At 49.3% G+C, this 15,477-nt stretch overlaps 1 protein-coding gene across 1 annotated transcript in view; it reads left to right on the forward strand.

Moving 5' to 3' along the window:
* The first annotated feature begins 906 nt into the window (after nt 1-906).
* TMEM263 (transmembrane protein 263) overlaps nt 907-15,477 on the forward strand; it is an 87,259-nt gene continuing 72,688 nt past the window's right edge. The window contains exon 1 of the mRNA XM_069628266.1: nt 907-1,148. The gene's annotated coding sequence lies outside the window, so the exon portion shown is untranslated. The remainder of the gene's footprint in view (nt 1,149-15,477) is intronic.

Here is a 15,477-nt window from a genome sequence, read left to right on the forward strand (position 1 = left end):
GATAGTGAGCTAAAGACTCTGGGTAAGTCTCTCGTAACCAGGACTAATGCCCGGCAGAGGGACTCCCAGGACCCCCCTTGTTAATTTACCTAGGCATCATTAAACTTCAGTAGCGAATTCAATGAGGCTATAATCTGTGCAGGCGTATTCTATTACTGGGAGCGAAAACAGAGAACAATTACCTCCCTCTCTGGAGATACACCACCTTGGGACCAAACACGGTATACCTTTTTTAGAACAAGAAGTCATAAAGGTATATATAGCATACATGTGCTAATTTTTTGTTCCTATTTTGCTTTCCAAAGAGCCGTTTGTCTAAACAGAGTTTACCTGATGGTGTCGTCTTTCTAAGATCTACCTAAAAAATCGAATATTTTGTTGTGGAAAGATGGACATCTGCATTTAGATTGCTTGAGTGGGCCATGTTTCAGATTGGGGAATGTTGTGGTTTAGTTAAGTTAATAAACGTGTGTATAAAATAGGACATGCCAGTACCAAGGAGTTTTTATTCGCACAACACTTCAAAATGGCGAGCCTGCGTTGGGCAGTGACGAACGTGACACACTCCACTCGTGTTCTGCATCTTCACCTTTAAAACGATTTTGAAGTTGGTTTCCTTAAAAGTTCCTGACGTGTGGAATGTAAAATGTCAATTGTAATTAATCCTGTGTCGCTTTTAAGCTCGGTATCGACAGTGATAACCCAATTGTCATGTAATTGCTCAGTACCAGGCAATAGCTGTTGTGCACAAAGAGCGCCAGGTGCACCTTGAAAAACAACAACCTCCTCCACGTCTCCCCCAAAGGAATTAACGGTAAAGCCTCCCTTCAGTTCGTGCTTCTTCTCTGTTTGGCGCGCGCACTCACAGGCTCGCGCAGCTCACTGAGTTGTAGACGTCACTTCCTCCACATCTGCCCCCATTGGTTGAGAACCCGCTACCAGAACCCTGTGATGATGCGTCGGACGCCACGTCGGCAGCAGACAGCATCCGAGTAAAGTCTGTGCAGAGCGCGTATACGAGGGGCCAGAGGCACCGCAGCTGCGACTGAGCATCGCTAGCAGACGCCAGCGTGACGTTGCCCGGTGATCCTCGCTCCGTTCTTGTGCAAGTAGCACCCTGCAGCCGCCGCCGCCGCGTCTTCACGCAGGTGGGTACCCGCATCATCACGCTTGCCTGCACAAGGGGGTCGTGGCTTGGCGAAGAAGTTGCGGGGGGGGGGGGGGGGGGGTCTTAGTGTCACCAAATTGCATCGGGTTTAGGGTTGTTTCTCTTTAAGTTGCACTGTACTATTTTAAGGTGCACACTTGCTGCCCTGCCTGCTGTGCACACTATCTGCGGGACAGATACCCACAGTGCGCACTACTTTACTCGCACAACTGTTTGTCGTGGTTGTCGCCTCCTATTCGTGAGGATCTCTGAACTGCATGCGCTACCGGTGTACTGGCCGCCGTGTTTATCAATTCCTGCACTGCTGACAAAGGTGTAGCCTGGGGTTCATTCAGTGCAGAGCTTGACGCTGTTTCTGCTCGCCCCCAACACTCAATTGTGTTCATAACCGCAGTACACTGTGCGAGCTGAGATGGGGGCTTGCAAGGCCGCTCTGTGAAAGCCCTGCTGTTGGAATAGCCCAGTTAGCCGTGATGTTTGTCAGGGCTTGCTGAGGGGTTATATGCACCCCCCCCCGTTTTTTTTCTCCAACTAGACCATGTACTTTATTGAAATTACACCTTGATGTGGATGACGGCGCTCTTGTAGAGCCAGGGTAAGCCCAGTCATCAGCAGCTGCGAGGGTTTAATCTTTGTTTTTTTGGTCCTGCCCTGCCACGTCACATCGACACAAGGCGCCTGTAGCATGCACATGCAAGCGAAGGTGCTTCGTAAACAACACCGCCTTCGACACAGCTGCCAGCATTGCTGCTGCTCTTTCCATCCATTTCTAAGGCGCACACGGGCGATATCTGTGAGCGGGTGACTATTTTGGAAGCGAGAAGTTGAATGTTATAATAAATATGAGCAATCCCGGATAGATGAGTGACCGTTGTCACTTGACCACTCGGGCCAGTGTTTGCGCTGCTTGCTACCCTTCCCGTTTGCCCATCGCAGAAATTTTCTTAAACAATGTATGTACTTTGGTCTCTTCCACATCTTTTGGGAGCTTCTTTTTTCTAGCATTCTGTTAGTTAACTTGTGCCATGCATGTTCCTGTTCAGTAATTTAAACTCTTAATGCATCTCCCCTTTTTCATGTGTATGTGTGATTTAATCAATGCCGCTTTCCTCGTCGTTAACTCATGCCTGGACTTGTCTCGGACCTTTTATCGTTGTGCAAGTATGGGCTCTTAACTGGAGATACAATCTATGGTGTTATGCCCTGGTTAGAATGGGGCTAGTCGCATACTGCTTGCATGTGATTAATATTTTTTCCCATGGGGGCGGGTGAAGGGAAGCTTTAGGTTAGGTCAAGTTTTCCTCATTTCGGTACCAGTATATGACAACACTGAGATGACATTCGCCTACCTGGACTGTGACAAGTGGCCATCAATTTATGGCCAACCCTTCCTCAGTATCCTCCTCCCCTATTCCTTCTCAGGCCCTCTGCAACACACTCGCCACTCACTTCACCTCCAAAACGCAGGACATCCTGAACAGTCTTGTTACTCTCCGAGCCCATCCCTCACACCCTTGGCCTCTTCTCCTTCGCCCTTGTCTAACCTGAAGAAGTCACCAGAGTTGTTTGCCCCATGAAGGTCTCTTCCAAACGGGCTTCCCCTTGTTCATCCAGAATAACATTGGCTCTCTTGCCCCTGCACTCGCTGATCTCTGTAACCACTCCTTGCTACTGGTTCTTTCCTCTGCTCCCTTGTGCGCCCCCTCCTTAAGAAAACCTCAGCAGACCCTACTTGTCCAGCCAACTACCGCCCTATCTCCATCACCCCATTCCTGGGGAAACTGCTGGAGAAGTTGGCCCTGTCCCAACTCAACTCTCACGCTGAACTTGCTGGTGGGCTCCACAACCATCAATCTGAAATCAGAGCATCGAGAGTCACAGAAACTGCTCTTCTGAACACCCGGGAAGAATTTCTCGCATCCCTGGATTGTAACTCCCCAGCTGTCATCATCCTTTATGGCCTCCTCTGCATTCGAAGCAGCCAACCACTTCATCCTCGTACAAAGGATCCACAACACCCTTGGTATGTCAGAACGGGCACAGGACTGGGTGTCCTCCTTCCTAACTGACCGCTCCTCCCAAGTCATTGTGTGCCCCTTCTCCTCTCCTCCTTCCTTCTCCACCTGTGTTGTCCCCCAGGGCTCTATCCTCTCGCCTTGTCTCTTTAACATTTACCTTACTCAGCTGGCACTCCACATCTCCTACTTCTTCTTCTCCATTTCTTGTTTTTTTGCTGATGACCCAAAACTCGTCTTCAAACTTCCTGCGGACCCTCTTGCACCTTCCCTCATCCTGGACTGCCTTTCTGCCATCCAGACCTGGTGCACTTCCAATGATATCTGCCTCCATGCCAGCAAAACAGACCTCCTCCCCATTGAGTCCCCTGCTCCCGACTTCTTCCCTTCACTCTGGCCTTCCTCCACGGGCTCGCTCCCACCAGAAACCTTTGAAGTCATCTTTGACTCATCTCTCTCCTTCCTCCCTCACACTCGGGGCATTGCCAAGATGTCCCACTTTCAGCTCTTCCTTCTCAAAGGAATTCTACCTTTTCTCACCTTCCCACAGCTCAATGTTACCCAGCCCCGGTTCTCTCTAGGCTTGACTATTGCAATAGCCTCCTCCTGAATCTACCTTCTTCCAATCTGCGACCCCCTCCAGGTAATCCAGAATAGGGCAGCAACACTTGGCCTCAAGTCCCGGGACTGCATCTCTCCTGCCCTAAAAAGTCTTCACTGGCTCCTGGTTGCTTCACAGATTAAATCCAAATCCCTCTGTATCATCCACAAGGCTGTGCACCCCTCTAGACCTCTGTGCACCAAATCTTTGTGTGTAAAGCGTTTCGCTAAACCGAGGGCAGGAGGTTGATTGCTTTCCTCAGCTGTCTCCCTTCTTTGGAACAACCTCCCTCTTTGTCTTGAGAAGGACTTTTAAGTTCCGGAAGCTCCTCAATACTTTCCTCTTTACCACCACCTCCTTCCCCCCCCACCCCCCTTCCTCTGCTACTCTTTTTTTTTTTTTTTGTTTGGTGTTCAGGACCCTCATGCATACCCTGACCTCCCACACGGAATCACCCCCAACTTCTGTCTGTCCTCAGCTCACCCTCCACCATGGAGGGCTTCCACTTAACTTTCATTGCACTTCACCTGTTGCTGACCCATGAACACCTATCCCAATTCCCCCTCCCTTCTGCACTTGCACACTCTGAACACTTCCAAGGTATAGTAGGTTCGCTCCTCCCGCCACACTGTATTTCACAATTTTTATTTTGTAATGTATTTTAATTGTTTCACATCCCCATCTCCCCTCCCTTTTTGCCTTGTGGATACCTTGAAACAGTATTTGCTTCCTGTATAAGCGCCTAAAAAACAAACAATAAATGAATAGTATGGTGACAATGGAATTATGTAACTGGGTGCATCTGTTGTGATTGACTGGTTTAAGGCATCAAAGACAGTAGTCCAATTTGAAAGTCGTTGAGCGGACACAGTGTCTGGAGCCAGTTGGTGTCAGGTATTTATTGTTTGTTTGTTAGGCACTTATACAGCAAGTAAAATACAGTTTCAAAGCGCCCACAGGGAACAAGCGAGTGAATACATTAAGGTCCTGCTCAAGGCGAAGAGGCACAGGGAAGCTTTTCCATAGGAGGCAGCCATCTGAAGAAAGTGATCGACCACCTACCCTCTGTTTAGCCAAACGCTTTACACACACAGAGTTGGTGCCAGAGGAACTTAATGGTCTAGAGGGAGAGTATTTAGTAAGCCAAAGTTGAAGATAGTGTGGTCCCCGGGCCCAGACAGCCTTGTGGATGACAGAGGGATCTGGATTTAATCCGTGCAGGAACCGGGAGCCAGTGAAGACTCTTTAGGGCAGGAGAGATGCAGTCCCTGGGCTTAAGGCCAAGGATCATCTCACTGCCCTATTCTGCATTAGCTGCAGGGGTCGCAGAGTGGAAGAAGGTAGATTCAGGAGGAGGCTATTGCAATAGTCGAGCCTAGAGGGAACCAGGGCTCGGGTATCATTGAGCCTCTGGGGGGGAGGGGTGAGAAAATTGAGAATGAAGAGCCGAAGGTGGGGCTCAATGCCCTGAGTGTGAGGGAGGAAGGAAACTTTCCCCAATTCGTATGGAAGGAGGCTAGCCTATTTACTGTTGCAGTCAATTTTTCCAATACAAAGATGTCCTGGAGTTTGAAGGACCATTCCGCCTTAGTGGGGCACACTGAGCGCTTCACCTTTATGCTATGTCCACCCTGGCTGCTCTCAGCATCGCCTCACAAATTTGTGGGAGCCTACTTTCATCTCTGGGGACCTCCGGTACTCCCAGTAACATTTGAGAGGGTCGAGGGTAAACCCTATGCCCGTTACCTCTTTCATCCAACTAAGGACTTTCCGAACAGTACTCCTGGATCCTGGGGCATGACCTCCACATGTGATATGTGCCTTGCTTTCCACACTCCATGGGGCAGAGGGGGGAGACCAAGGCATACATTTTGGACAAGTTCTGAGGGCTAGGACGAGCCGTCCAACATTTTGCAGTTATGCTCAATTGTTGCCGCAAACAGCTTCCCATGGAACATAATGCAGTAGACCTGGTCTCATTTTCCAGTTCCCTCCCGGTCTCTGCATCCCACACTTCCTTGAAATGTTGTTTTACCTCCAGGCTTGCCGTGATCAGAACTCTATACATTTTGGAAATAATCCACCTCCTGGTAGTTGACTCACTGAGAACTCGTTCAAAGGGCGTTAGTGGGCGAGATAGTTTAGGGAGGAGTTTTGGATCTGTACATATGCCCTTCAGCGTTGGGTATTCAAAACACTGCCACCTCCAACATTTCAATATTTTTTTTAACCGCCCCTCTTTAAAAAGTTGACCCACCCTCTCCAGGCCACTGTCGACTACCTTGGTGCATTCTTAAAACCTCTTTAACCCAGCTCAATTGAGGGACCCCATAGTGAACTCAGGGGGATGGCCAGGAGATAGATTTGCATTTTTCCCGTTATTCTTAGTGTCCGTATAACTCCTAGCACCAGGTGTCCCTTGAGTCTCGCTGGAACAGAGTCGGAGCCAACAACAGATCCCTAACTTTGCCTTGGGAAGCACACATGTCCTCAGGTAAGTCCAGAATGTGCCCATCTCGTCCCTTGTGTGCTCTAGTAGAATGCAGAGTTGGACAACCTTGTAATATAGATAGAAGCCTGGCAGAGCAAAGCCTCTGAAGTCTCTGGGAAAGGTTAGTGTGGTTCTTTTGATTCTGGGCCCCTTTCCCTGGCAAATGAAACGATCATGGAGTTGAGTCTCTTGAAGAAGGTGAGTGGGAAGGGCCATGAAGAGATACAATAATCGCCGGAGGACTGTCATTTTAATAGCGGTCATCCTGCTGTACCAGGAAAGGGTCAGGGGTGCCCAGCAGGAGAGGTGCGCTCGCAGGTTGGCCAGGGCAGGGTTGAAGTTGGCTTCCACCAGTCAAATTAGGGATACATATCCCCAGGTATGTTATTTCCTGGTCTTCCAGCGGCATTACCCGCAAAATGTCTTGTGCTATCCCTGGGGTACCAGTTGGCTGAAGCAACAGGAGACTAGACTGTGTGTTCTTCGTTTTTAGCCGGAGAATTCCCCAAAGGTGTTAATCGGGTCCAGTAGTTTGGGGAGGGATTGACATACATCTGTCAAATAGCATAGGATGTCATCTGCGAACAGTGGCAGTGTGAACTCGGTCCCCCCACACCCGATTCCCTTAATCTCTGGCTTGTTCCTGACCGCTATTGCCAGGGGTTCCATGGAGGGGGTCATAAAGGAGCGGGGAGAAGGGTCAGCCCTGTCTAGTCCCCCTGGTCAGACGAAGAGGATGAGATATTGCACCACCTACTAGCACCTTTGCTGTTGGCTCTGTATAAGTGCAGAGATCCATTTGCGGAAATTGGCACCCATGCCCATTTTCTCAAGCACCTTCACCATAGATCTCCACTCCACTCTATCAAAGGCTTTTTCCGAATTGATTGAGACCACAAAGCTCTCTCGATTCTGTTCTTGCGCCAGGTGTATTATATGTGTAGTTTTACTTATATTATCTGCGCCCTTGCGACCCATGATAAAGCAGACCTGGTCTCCGTGTACGAGATAGGGCATAAGCGCTTCCAACCTGATGCTCAGTAATTTTGCAAAGATTTTTACATCTGTGTAATAGTGTATGATTTGCACTGAGTTGGTTCCCTACCTTCTTTCGGGAGCACGACTGTCGGGGCCCTCAGTAATGAGTCCGTGAGGACCCTGGATTCCTGCACCTGATTAAATAATCTCTCCAGGAAGGGTGCTAGGGTCAAACGGAGCATTTTGAAGAACTGGACCAAGAAGCTGTCCTTCTATGGAGATGTTCCAGACTTAATCTTCCCTATGGTAGCGTTAACTTCCTCTACTGTGAATGGGGCCTCAAGTATACCTGCCTGTTCTGGGGAGATGCCCGGTATCGGGATGGAGTTGAGGATGGAGTTGAGAAACTAGTCTATCTTTGCCCCCTCCCCCTTATATTCCGCTGCATACAGATTAGCATAGTATTTATGGAATTCCTCTGCTATTTGCTGATCTATGTATACCTTACCGTCTTCTCTTGGAATCTCTTTGTGCCCACAGCTTCCAGGCAAGTAATTTGTCTGTGCGGTCCCCTTTCTCCATATATTTTTGTTTGAGGAACGCTAGTTTCCTCAGTTTGGTACAGGAGGCGGTCCTGCAACCGCGTTCTATGCTTGCACCTTGGCCAGGTTCTCGGGGGACACTGAATTTAGGTTCCCCTTGGGTTGGAGTGCCTCCTATTTCACTTCTCAGGCCTTTCTCTTTCTCTCCCTTTTCTTTGTCGCTCCCAACCTGATGTGACCCACACTCCGTAATGTGACCATGAATGCATCCCAAACTGACGTCAACTTAACCTCCCGTTCATTGAAACGGAAGAATTCCTTAATCGACTCCAGCAAGCCCTGGGCCGCCACCGTGTCTTCCAGCACTAGGCTGTTGCACATCCACCTACCCTTTCTTTGTTTCTAGTCCCAATCTCCCAATTTAACACTGACTGGTTGTGGTCGGACCATGGGACTGATTTCAGTAGCAGCTCCTGTGACCTTGTGTAGTATGGCCGAGTCTAGGAGAATCTATCCTAGAATATGTACTGTGGGCGAAATGTCGGGCCTTCTTTCTCTGAGTGTAAGATCCTCTGGATGGGGTTGCCCCCTGCCTGTCTACTTCCGGTTCAAGAAATCTCCAATAAGCATGTGCCCCTCTACAAATTTAGGATTTCCCCTTTCACCTTTTCCCAGTAGTTTTTCTTGGTCTTCATTTGGGCCGTAGATTGAGATCAGGGAGACCGTTTTTTGTTTTGTATTTTTTTTGTATCAGCCCCTTGACTAGTACCACCGCTACTCCTCTCTTTTTATAGTCGCATGAGGCATGGTGTATCTTTTCGACGGACCTAGCTTTCATATTTGGTTCGCCTCCCCTTCGCCAGTGGTTCTCCTGTAGGAACATAACGTCCAGCTTCAGGCGAGTGAATTCCTGAATCGTTGGGGATCTCTTCGTTCAAGAGTTAGTCCGCTTAACGTTCAGTGAGCCTAGAGACGGCCCTGAGATCACGTCATGCAACTGGGGTTTCTATTGGTCTTCCCTATTTGTTCCTAAAATTGACAATCCTTGGTTGCCGAGCTGCCTAGTGCTTTCCCGTGTCTTTACCAGCCTCTGGTAGGCACCATGTGTTGTGTTTATCTTCAGTTGTAAACAACATTCCCCCCAGCCCCCTTCAAGGAACATCTTCAGCCCTCCCCTTTTTGGTCGTATGTGCCTTGAATGAGATCGCCATCCCTGGACCAGACCACCCGGCCCCTCTTCTTCAGGCTTTCTTTGTCCCTCAGTATTGTTCCTTTGAGCCCAACTCTCCAAAATAGCTCATAAGTCTCAATCCTTTTGTGTACCACTCGAGACAGTCCCTCCTCCCCTTGACCCCCACCACTGGGGGCAACATGTCGACACCCATCTCACCGTCATTCCGACTTCCCCATTAGTCTGACCTCTCCCTCCCGAGGAGAGAAGGGCTCGGGGGGGGGGGGGGGGTGGTGGTGACCCATGCCGCCATGCTTTGCCTGCTCCCTGTTTAAGTGGGTGTAAGGCAGGGGCCCCACCAGATAGCTTCTTCCTGCTTTGACTAATCCCTTCTCACAACTGCGTTGGGGACGGTGGGTTCAGCTTCTTGAATTTTTCTGCTCTAAAGGGCTTCCATTGTGCCTCCCCTGTTTCCAAGGCGTTCCCGCTCTGTGAGGGCTCTCCCAATAACTCCTGAGACACTACCAATGTCATCTACGGTGATCAGATTTTGTTTGTACCGCTCGAGTTCAAAATTAAGGGAGAAGGGGAAATCCCAATCTGTATCGCGTTCCTTTTGTGTGAAGCCATTTTGTCAGAGGACCACAGACGCGGCGTCTGGACAGGGTGAAGGAGGACAGGTCCTGATCTATGATCATCCAGGGTCCCCCCATTGTATTGGGCCTGCCGCTCTGGCCTTCTCTAGAATCTTTGTCTTCTCCTGATAATATTGGAATCTTGTCAGTATTGAGCGGGGGCCTCGTTCCTCCTCCAGCTCTGTGAGCTACATCTATGGTGGCTTCTGTGGCGTTCTCCTCGTTGAACAGCTTTTTGACAACGTGATTCCTTGGATGATGTCTTAGTGTTTCGTCTTTTTCCGGAAACACGAAAAAAGAGGTTGTTGCGTTGTTCCCTGTTCGAAAGCATCAGTTTTTAGCACACTTTCCTCCTTCTTTCCAACTCCAAGATCCTCGTGTCAAACTGAGTTTCCAGAATGTCAACTGAGGACTGGTTGGCCTCCAGACCTTGGATCCGGTCATCCAGGTGCACCAATTATTTTATCCAGACTTTGGGACTTCGGTATTGCTGTCATGTCATCACGTCGTCTGCCATGACCGAACGATCCGTGGCGGCTGCTCTATAGTAAGACTGGGTGCTGTGTTATACTGGAATTTCTGGAGTCCGCTCAGCTCATCCGCGTGGAGGCAGTTTCTACCCCAACGTAAATGACTGTGGACCAGTATTGAGGTTCTCCCTTTTTAAGCCTCCTCCCCCCTGGACTGTTTGCCCCCTGGGCCTCTGTTCCTCTGGTGGACCTAGCGTGTTTGGGGGTAGGAGGTGCCTCCTCCTCTTCTTCGTTGGGGCCTTCTGTGCTTCTGCTGGTGCCTATTCCATCTCCACCGGGACGGGACCCTCCGGGTATGGGGGCCGGCTCACCTCTTTATGCGCTCTCCTTCTGCCTTAACGGGCTGGCTTACCTTTGTCCCCGAGCCACACCCATTTGCGGTTGGGTCCTGGTTGAATTTGACCAGTTCTGTGTTTGGGAGAGCTCGACGCCGGGAGTGTTACCTTCCTGTGGGCCACTGTCTGTTGAATGCACTCTATGCAGACCTCTCCGTATGGTGCCCCACCCCTTCCTGGGAACTACCGGTTCATTCCCACCTTCCCTGGGGCTGTGGGGGCTCTACTGCCCAACTCCCAGGACAGTCTTTCGGAGACGGAACTCACGTAGGATCGTGCCAGAATACAGGCAGGACCACCCAGGGGGCCGCACCTACGGGGGTGAGGGGTACTGGTCACCTCACCTGAGTTCTTCCCGTAAGCCGCTTGGGCCTCTACACCTGCTTAGCTCAGCCCGTCTTCCTTGGGTGGGGGTGTTCGAGGGTGCTCTATTATGTCGGAGGAAGTCGAAAGCGTGGCATTCACTCTTAGCACCAGAGCTGTGGTAACCGTCTGCCTCGTGATCACGACGAGCGATCCTGCAAATCTTGCCAACATTTCTGTCCAAAGACGCCAAAGGATCGGCAGATGAAACAGTGGGTGGCCTACGCCATGCAGCCAAATTGTGGTTCCCCCATCCGCGCAGGAGCCTCGAATGACGAGGATTCAAGCGGCAGCCATGGTTCCGATTTGGAGGCCATAGACCTTTCTTCGGAACTGTCCGGTTCCCAGTTGCCCGTCCCTGGCCCGACAGGCAGGCCTCTGGTACTGCTATGGGGAGACTACATCCCGGCAACAGGGGCACAACCGCACCACAAGAGGATAAACGCACAACCCCACGAGCCTCCTCAACGTATACATAGAGGAAGCAAAAGATGCCAACGGGGCTGCTGAAGTTTCAATGGCGCCTTCCTATCCTTATGATCGGTTGCCCTCCCCACCGTCTCTGCATGCGTTTGGGCATTCCACCCATAAGGGCGGCTTGGTTAAAAAACACGAGCGTCAACACGCCGCCTAAGAGGGCGTCGGCTCCAAAGGCGCCTCAAAATCTCTCCCTAATCTGCTGGAGCTACGCAAGCCGAAAACCACTTCCTCTCGTCAAGCGGAGTATTCAGAAGGGTCCCAGTCCCTCGTTTAAGACTTTGGCTGACAAGGCCTCTCCTTTTCACCTGTTGAGGATCAGATTGCCTTTCCTGCAATCCTGAAGAGGGCTTTAGAACACTTCAAGATTGCCCAGCAGGAAGCTGTACAAGATACTGATTTAGTAGAGGACCGCCTGAAGGAAAAAACACCCACAACTCAAGCAATCCCACTGCTAAATTCCATCAAGAAGCGCATTGCACCTTTTTTGCAGTCCCCATAACTTACAAGGGCTGTCAATCCTCTGGTCGAAGAAACTGTTCCACCACTCCCCTTCTGACCCGTTGCACAACCGGGGGCACGCCACTTCAGACTCCCAGGTAGTTAATACTACCAGGAAGTGGGCCAGGGTGCCATTATCTACTTCAGAACAGCCCCCGATTGTAAAGAAATTGTAAAGACTCTGCAAACGCATCACCACCTCAGCGGCATATTCCACAATAATGGCTAATAACACTACACTTCTCGCAAGGTATAGTGATGTACAGTGGAATTTACTTCAGGAGGGTCTCCAGGAAGTCTCAGAACAGGTACGATCGCACCCACTGACGGTTGTCTCTGAAGGGAAACGGATGACACATAACATCCTAAAAAACACATTGGATGCAACTGAGACGGAGGGGTGGACCCTGGCTCAGGGTACTCTTCTTAAAAGGCATGCCTAGCTCAAGAGCTCTGGGTTGAAGCTGGAAACCCAGGCCTCCCTTATATAAAAAAAAAACGGTGGAAGACACATTTGTTTGGGAAAGCTGTGGATGATGCCTTAGAGACCGTAAACAAAGAACACAAGACTCTGTCTCTTAATCAAATCACTATTCTCCCTTATTAACAGCTGGGAGGTAACTTGCGCTGCTCATTTCAGGGGCAATCTTTTTCCCGTTCCCCACATAACCAGTATGGAACAGGGGGTACACCATGGTCCTCCAACAGGGCGCAGCTGGCATCAGTCAATAACAGCAGAGGGGTCAGCGAAAAGGCAGGGGTAGGTACTCCACCCCCAGAGGCTCCCCGGCCTCTGCTAAAAAAATGACTCGCCAGTCCGGGTCCCCTCCCATGCCGGTCTGGAGACGTTTAACATTTTTTCTGGGGAGGGTCACTTAAGACCAGTGGGTGCTCAGGACCATAGCCCACAGTTACTGTATTCAGTTCCACCGGCCACCTCTATTCCGTCCAACAACATCCAGACGCCTATCGCCAGCACACTTGCAGATTCTGCTGGAAGAGGTGCAGATCCTTCAAAAAAAAAAGGGTGCCATAGAAGTCCCCCACCCCCCTATTCATAAGGTTAACAAGGGTATTTATTCAATGAACTTGCCCCAAAGGTGAGTTTGTTGGAGCCCTCTGCTTGATTTTGTGTTCAAGGTTCCTCCGTGCGCTGCAATGCTTTGACCTCAAACAGTTTGACGGAGGGAGAATGATGTTAATCTGGACAGTAGTAACAGGGGTGTTGCAGTGCAGCAATGCAGCACAAACTTTGAAAATTGCATATATTGTGACTCTGGATACTCCAGTGCCACAGCTGCTACGCAGTACAGTACTGGGGCAGTGCAGAACTATTTTCAGTGATTAAGATGGGCTGTTCCTGAGGAGTTGCGCTTCTGGATTGGTAGCTTTGTTTCTCAGGCTGGCATTTGCTCTGAAATAATTATGCAATTACTTACGGAACACAACCATTGTTCAGGGTTGGCAAGCAGTGCTTTACAGTCTCGCTTCAAGGATGGCTGAACGTTTCTAGCAACACAAATTCCTTTCCCCGGGATTCGTTGGCCTAACAAATGCATCAGTAGGTAACGAATGCACAGTTTGCACCTGCAGAAATATATTGAAACCAAAGCTTTCCTTTGGATGCAGGATGCTTAATTATGTAACCGCCATTCAAAACATTTATCATGGGATATTCCTTTGTCCCCCATAGCCCTGTTATTGGGGTGGGGTGGGGTCTATTCCCCCAAATCTACGTCAGCAGTTTCAGTGGTTAATCGGTAAAGACTGGAGTAAAATATGCTGGTTGCAGAAACAGCAAATTGGTAATGCTGAATAAGGATTCATCTCATTGGATGTTTGCCGAGGATTACCAGCATTATGACAGTATGTGATAAGGAAGGTGATATGAACAAAATTTCAGACAACAAGGACTTAGGAGTCGTATTGGAAATGGACAAAGCAAGACTACATTTGCCTAGTTGCAACCATCATAAACAGATAACATCCCATCAACCCACTGCCGAAACAAATAACTCCAGGCTCCATTTCGCCATCCCTTTATATCCCTACCTGGTTTTGGCCCCTTACACCTTACAATAAATATTGCTTCCATTTGGATCACCCTCCCTAAACCCTTCTCACACTAGGTAAGACAGTGGGACACAACATTGTGTACCGTTGTAGTCCTTCAGTTCCAGTTCCTTCTCCCGTTACTGCATGCTTCTCGGCGACCAGCCCAGTCGATATCGGGTGTTCTGTTCCTGGGGTGTGGGGCTGGCGCCCATTGCCGCACATCCGGCCGAGAATGGTCCATTGTCAAAATGGGTTTAGGCTAGTACAATCGCAGAGGGAGGTACAGATAACGTGCACCCAATAGCTCGCAAAAGTGCTGCCTCGGCTGTCTTTTAGCGCATCCATCAGTTTTTAGTAGAAGTGCTTGGTGCAAGCATTACCAACAGCTAATAGTGTGGGTTAATCCTATCCAATGTTTGTTTATAAAAAATAACAAACTCTCGTACGCTTACATAATTGTAACACTGAAGGTATACAATACTGTTCCTAGACTTCTCCCATATCATCCAAATCAATCTTATATCGTTGAAAGAATTTTATTAATCCTCTGCAATATCAAGCACCTACATTTAAAGCATCCTTTCTCAATTCACTTGCAAAAACCTTGGCCTCAAAGACCTGGGGTGAAATCTCCATTGGCTGTTGGGGGTGTGTGATGGGTATGATGGTAAACCCTTAAATAGTTGTGTAGACAGCTTCTGATGTAGCACAAGTAACAAAATTGCATTACAGTTTAGTTATCTGCTTCCTTGCCAACCATGGCCCCTTCCAAATCTATTCACAACCAATTCTCGCCTCTTCAACTGTCCTCCTTACTCTTGGTCTTCCTACTTCTCATCTCGACCCCCCCTTAAATCTAATTACCACTCTGCCGTCTGCACCGTCTGTCTCCTCTCCCCTCGTGACTCCATCTCTGCACCCCTTTCCTCCCTTGGCTGGCTTCCCTTTCACTCCCATCTCAAATTTCAATTTCTCTACCTAGTCTTTAAATCTCTCCACGGTCTTGCTCCCCCTTATCTCTTCTCCCTCCTGTCGTTCTACACTCCCTCCGCTCTGCCGATCACTTCCTTCTCACTGTTCCTCTCTCCCCTTGTGCCTCATCCCGTTTCCGCTCCTTCCATCTCCTAGCCCCCCTACACTGGAACTCCTTACCTCTCCCATTCCACTCTATTTCCACCTTTTACTCATTCCGAACTTCCCTCAAATTTCTCCTTCTCCATTCTCTGCCTTGAAACCCCTCCCCCTTCCTGCTCCCCTCCCTCCTTGCCTTAATTCCATGATCTTCTCCCCCCTTCTCTTCCTTCACCTTCCCCCCCCCTCCCTCTGTTCTACTGCACTACTCTCCTCTCCTCCAGTTAATTGCTCTACTTAATGTTTTGTTGGCCTGATTCTCAATGGTTAATGACTTCTACTGTTATAATGTTATCATCATATGTATCCTGTTGTAATGTGCAGCACTTTGGTGTAAAGCGCCATATAAACTAAAATAAATACAATGAGTTGTTAAATATAAAGTTTTTTTTCTTCTCTGAATGTGCCTGAGCCCATTAAGCTCAATCTAAGCATTTACTTTAACATATAAATATAGTTTTGTGGAAAGTCAAACCCACCCTTA

Source organism: Ambystoma mexicanum, chromosome 12, assembly GCF_040938575.1.
Source record: "Ambystoma mexicanum isolate Mex_15411 chromosome 12, UKY_AmexF1_1, whole genome shotgun sequence".
Lineage (NCBI taxonomy): Eukaryota > Metazoa > Chordata > Amphibia > Caudata > Ambystomatidae > Ambystoma > Ambystoma mexicanum.